The following is a 6,000-nucleotide window of genomic DNA, read 5'->3' as shown; positions in this document are numbered from 1 at the left end:
GCTGGTTTGAAAGGATTAGGCACCCTAGAAAAGCCATGCTGTAATCCTGATACATCTTGTGGTGGCAGCCCTTCTTTTAATACCTATTGAGCACTGTAGGTTGGAAATTGATTAGATTATCTCCACAGAGATGTGACTCGCTCAACTGTGGGTATTCACCTTTGATTAGATGGAGATGTGACTCCACCCATTCCAGGTGTGTCTTGATTTCTTTACTAGAATCCTTTAAATGAGGAAACATTTTGGAGAGAGCCACAGAGCCTGAGAACCATGAGAGACCATGCAACCAGAAACCTTTGGAGATAGAAGGAAAATGGCACTGGGGGAGCTTCATGAGACAAGAAGCCTGGAGAGAAAGCTAGCAGATGATGCTGTGTTCGCCACGTGCCCTTCCAGTTGAGAGAGAAACCCTGAACTTCATCGGCCTTCTTGAACCAAAGTATCCCCTAAATGCCTTAATTCAGACATTTTTATAGACTTGCTTTAACTGGCACATTTTCATGGCCTTAGAACTGTAGACTTTCAACTAAACAAATTCCCCCCTTTTTAAAGCTGTTCTGTTTCTGATATATCGCATTCCAGCAGCTAGCAAACTAGAACAGGTGGTATCCTATTGTAGCCTTGATCTGCATTTTCCTTATAGCCAGAGAAAATGAGCATCTCTTTGTGTACTTTTTAGCTATCTGTATTTGCTCTTCAGAATAATGCCTATTCATATCTTTAGCCCATTTTTTAATTGGGTTCTTTGTTCTTTTGTTGTTGAGTTATATGGTTTCTTTACGTTTGCAGGATATCAAACCTTTATCTGATGTGTGATTTCCAAATACTTTCTCCCATTGAGTTGCCTGCCTCTTCACTTTTTTGACAAAGTCTTTTGAGGCACCAAAGCATTTGATTTTGAAGAGTTCCCATTTATCTATTTTTTATTTTGTTGCTTGTGCTTTGGGTGTAAAGTCTAGGAAGCTACCTTCTATTACTATATCTTTTTTGTTAAACATTTTTATTAAAAAAACAACATACAAACATGCAGATTTTCTTAACATACAAACATTCTATACATGGTATACAATCAATGACTCACTATATATCATCACATAGTTGTGTACTCATCACCACGGTCATTTTTTTTTTAACATTGGCATCACTCCAGAAAAAGAAATAAAAAAGAAAAAAGTCATGCATACCATACCCCTCACCCCTCACCACTAAATATTACTAAGTTTTGAAGATGTTTCCCTACATTTCCTTCTAGGAGTTTTATGGTACTGGTTCTTATATTTAGGTGTTTGATCCATTTTGAGTTAATTTTTGGATAGGGTGTAGGGTAGAGGTCCTCTTTCATTCTTTTATCCAGTTCTTCCATTTATTGAAAAGACTATTTTGCCCCAGTTCAGTGGATTTAGGGGCCTTGTCAAAGATCAGTTGACTGTAGATTTGCTGGTCTATTTCTGTGACCTTGATTTGATTCCCTTGGTCAGTACTTCTATCTTTGGCCAGTACCATGCTGTTTTGACTGCTGTTGCATTATAATAAATTTTAAAATCAGGAAGTGTTAATCTTCTCACTTTGTTCTTTTTTTAGGATGCCTTTAGCTATCTGAGGTCTCTTTCCCTTCCAGTTGAATTTGACAACTATCTTTTCCAGTCTTCAAAGTAGGTTATTGGAATTTTGATTGGTATTGCATTGAGTCTGTAGATCAATTTGGCTAAAATTGACATCTTAACTATATTTAACCTTCCTATCCATGAACAGGAAATGTCTTTCCATCTATTTATGTATTTTTTAATTTCTTTTAGCATTGTTACATTTCATAAACCAATTTAAAATTAAAGCAAAGAAGGAAAAAAAAATCTATATACCTTTTGTTTTCTAAATGAAGTTTTTTTTAATGTGTGTGGCAAAACTTAAGTCCCCAGTAGCTGGGCCCTGCCTCTATCCCGTAGCTCCTTCCAGGATGAGCGAGACCTCAATCTACGTGCTTCCTGCTCTGTTTCACTTCCCTCCTGCACCTGGCTCCTGAAGATTTCCCCTTCTTGCAAGTCCAGTAATGAATTGATGTTCCTTCCTTGCTTTCTTGTAATATTTTATTTGGAATTTTTAGGTGGTTGGGATAGAGAGGGGTCTGTATTACCACAGTCTACAATGCTGATGGATCCAGAGGTGCTTTTGCAATTATATAAAGAGTACATTGTGATGATTTTCCTAAAATCCATGGACTACACAAGGGTGAATCCAAGTCTCCTGAAAGAACAGAAAGGTATGGGCTGCTTCCAAACAACACTTTTCTCATTGCTTTACTCATCAATATTTCAAACATTGTGGAGTCTATTCTTGGATACAGGTTAATTAACTTGAAGAAGACATTAACGTGGAGATAAAAGAGGGGGCTGTCACTATAGGAAAGGATTTGTCTTACTTGCTTGATACTGAAGGCAGACTGGGACCAGCAGAGCAAACTCTGGCTTTATATGATACAGAACCTTCTCAAAATCACAACCTGGGAGGCACTCTCTTCTGCAGATGTTCCATAAAGCATGCCAGGTATCCAGATGTGGTAGTTTGGATTACATACTCCAGAAAAACATGTTCTTAAAGTTAACCTATTCCTGTGGGTATGAACCCATTGTAATCAGGACCTTTTCATGAGGCTACTTCAGTTAAGGCGTGTCTCACCTTAATCAGGATGGGTCTCAATCCTATTACTGGACTCCTTTACAAGCAGAGGAAATTCAGACAGAGAGAAAGCCACAGAGGGAGCAGCCAGAAGCTGAACACCAACAGAACTGGAAGAGAAGGAAGAGGCCGGTGGAAGGTGCTGTGCCGGTTTGAAACTATTATGTACCCCAGAGAGGCCAGTTCTAATCCTGATCCAATCTTGTGGGGCCAGACTGATTGTTTAGGATTTAAACTTTGATTGAATCACTTCTGTGAAGATGTGACACACCCAATTATGGGTGTGATCTTTTGATTAGATGGAGACTAACTCCACCCATTATAGGTGGGTCTTGATTAGTTTACTAGAGTCCTTTAAAAGGGGAAATATTTTGGAGCACGCTCAGAGCAGATGCAGACACTTGGAGAACAGTTGCTTCAGAGCTGACAGAGACACAGACGTTTGAGGATGCTTGGAGTGCCAACTGAGAAAGCAGATGCCTAGGCATGGGCAGAGCCCAGCAAATGTTTGCTATATGCTTTCCCATGAGATGATAAGCAAGCCAGACCCCAGAGTTGGAGGCCCACAGATGCTTAGAGAGGAAACCACTGACATAAGAAGCTACTTGCAATTAGTAAATTTCCTTTTTAAAAGCCACTCCATTTGTGGTATATTGCATTCCAGCAGCTTAATAAACTAATTGCCATGTGACAGGAAAGCCTAGAACCAAGGCTCACTGGTAGCCAATCTCAGATTGCCAGTTTGGAGAAGAAAGTATCACCTTACTGACGCCTCAATTTTGGAATTGTCCTAGCCTCAAACCATGAGTCAATAAAATCCCAGCGTTTAAGCCAACCCATTGCATGGTATTTGCTTGAGTAGCCAAGGAAACTAAAACACCGGACCTTCAAAGTATTGTTACAAGGCAGAAAATAATGTCTCTGCAACTCATTAGTTATTAGTTCCTGGGTCCTGCTAGCTCAAATTCCACTTGTCTGTCTTAATCACTATCTAAAAGATGCATTTGTTTTAGAGAAGCCATGTGTTTGTTCAGGTTTTCCACTTTCGTTTAATCTTCTGAATCCTTAATATAAACCTTTTGGAATCCAGAACAAGCACAGTCTGGGTAGAGATGAGAGAAAAATGAGTGGATGGTTGTGTGTATTGATGTGTATAAAGAAGCTTCTATTGTCATGGCAACCAGCATCCTCAACTGATGCAATCCTGTTCCCAATAATAGGAGATGTGATTAAAAATCGACATGGCAGCAAGGAAGGAACACATGTAATGCATTGGCGTGGCAACCAAAATAGTTAAGTTCTGCATAAATTTAAACCTGATGATTACAGCGATTTGGGGACTCTGCCCAGAAATAATTAGGAATCCTCTTCTTATCCTGACTGGTAGTCAGGAGACTGTAAATCTCACCTGTGGCAACCACCTTTGGCTAAACGGACCTCAAGTTCCTTATTTGTAAGAAGGGATTAGATTTAATCATTGGTGCCAGAAAACGGGTTGGGCTCTGGGCTGTACCACAGGCCGCCCTGTTTTCATCTGCATGCAGTACACTATTTAGTAGAACAACAGGTATTTATTGAGCACCCACTCTGCATAAAGTTCTGTGCCAGGGAGCTAGGGATAAAAAAACTAACGGGTTTCCTTCCCTCTTGCAGCTTGCAGTCTCCCAACCTCTTGAATTTCACACATGCATGTGAATACAGCTTCAGATGTGTGTAACAGAGAGAGGCATTCTGATGCTACAAAAACTAAGAGGAGAGAGAGGCAGAGAGATCATTTAAGGAAACAGGCACGGAGGCACATTGGCTTGCTGAACCCAACGCCACAACAGGAACCATTACTGAAAACAAGCCAGAAGCCATGAAGTAGGGGACGGTCATCCCCACTTTACACACAGGAATGGAGGCCCAGTCAGATAAAATGATGTGCCCCAGACCAATGGTGGAGAGGTCACCCGAACACAGATGCGGCCGATGAGCCTTTTAGGCCAGGTAGTGCCAGGACCAGAACCCACGCCGCCCGGGGCCTTGTGTCGCCTGATCGCACAGGCCCTTCACCCTTCCTGGGGCAGTCTTCTAACTCTCCTTGGCTCCCTTCTCTAGGTGGCGGCTAGGCACGCTAGGAAGGCGTTGGGCAGTGAAGTGACCTGGCTGGGGCGCAAGCCTCGTCTTTTGTCACCCACCACTCAGCTCGGGGCCGAGGGTCTTACCTGGCTCTCTGTTCCAGGGGTCGCTACGCGCCCCTGCGCGCTCCTGACTGTGATGCAAAGGGTGGGGGGGGGGGGGAGGAAGAATCTCGAAACAACTCGCCTGTGGAGCAAACCGGCCACGGCGGCTGTAAGGCATTACGCCCACGCAGCCGGGGCCTCGCAGGAAGCCGAGGGGGCTCTGGCGCTGGCGGACCCCGGGCTCACGTTCTCCAAAGACACTGGGGGCGCCAGGTCCGCGCGGGAGCGTGGGGTGGGGGGAGGCGGGCCCGCCCCCTCGTGCGCGCAGGCGCGCGGCGCAGGGCTCGGCTCACAGCTCCGCGCTGGGCTGCGGCGGGCTGGCCTTGCAGGTAAGGGGCGGGCGGGAAACCCCCGGGTCCCGGGACTGCGCGCCGCCCGGCCCCACCCAGCGCGGCGAGTGCTCGGGGCCCCGGCGCCCCCTTCCTTCCGAGCGCCTCCGGCGCGGGGCGCAGGCTGAGGGGAGGTTCCAGAAAGCCCGAGTGCGAGGGTTCTGGGCCGAGGGCGGGGGCCGGCGGGCGGGTCCGGCCCGGCGGCGGCGGCTGCTGCCCGCGATGTCGGCGGCGGGGGAAGGAAGGAGCCTTCGCTTTAGAGAAATGCAGTCAATGAAGAGTTTTTTATTCACGGAGCGGACGGTGTAGAGGGCGGGGTTGGGGATTTCTTAGGGGATGGGTCGTTCGGCAAACTTTCTCATTCCCACCATCGATTTTCGAATTTTATACCGAAAAACGGGAATTTTGTTCTTGCCACCAAGGGAAAGAATAAAAAGAACTCCGCCATGTTGGCGTTTTCAAAAGTAACCGCTTTGCGGAGCTGACGGCTCAGTGGCCGCCCGGCCCGCGCTGTCTGTGCCAGCCCCGGGAGGACTCCAAAGGCAGCGGCGGGTCGCGCACCTCGAACCCCTGGACCCCCGTTCGCCGGGCCGTTGCCACCCCCTCGGGTGGGTGGGGTGGGGGCGGGGCGGAGCCCAAACCCCAAGTTTGGGGTCCTTAGTCTCACTGGGGATCCGTGTGCGTCGGGGGTGGGGGAATATCAGTCTGGGGCGCTAGCTCCCCACCCCCAGCACCTAAAACGAGGGTATTTATTGGGTATCTGTTGTGTGCAA

At 46.4% G+C, this 6,000-nt stretch overlaps 1 protein-coding gene across 5 annotated transcripts in view; it reads left to right on the top strand.

Annotated features, from left to right (window-relative positions):
• The first annotated feature begins 5,173 nt into the window (after positions 1-5,173).
• The window catches only part of L3MBTL1 (L3MBTL histone methyl-lysine binding protein 1), a 39,376-nt gene continuing 38,549 nt past the window's right edge, over positions 5,174-6,000 (top strand). For all 5 annotated transcript variants that reach the window (XM_077168182.1, XM_077168191.1, XM_077168187.1 and 2 more), the window contains exon 1: positions 5,174-5,227. The gene's annotated coding sequence lies outside the window, so the exon portion shown is untranslated. The remainder of the gene's footprint in view (positions 5,228-6,000) is intronic.

This window comes from Tamandua tetradactyla, chromosome 1 (assembly GCF_023851605.1).
Source record: "Tamandua tetradactyla isolate mTamTet1 chromosome 1, mTamTet1.pri, whole genome shotgun sequence".
In the NCBI taxonomy this organism is placed as follows: domain Eukaryota; kingdom Metazoa; phylum Chordata; class Mammalia; order Pilosa; family Myrmecophagidae; genus Tamandua; species Tamandua tetradactyla.
Note: the sequence above shows the minus strand (reverse complement) of the source record. Positions and strands in the feature narration are given on the sequence as shown.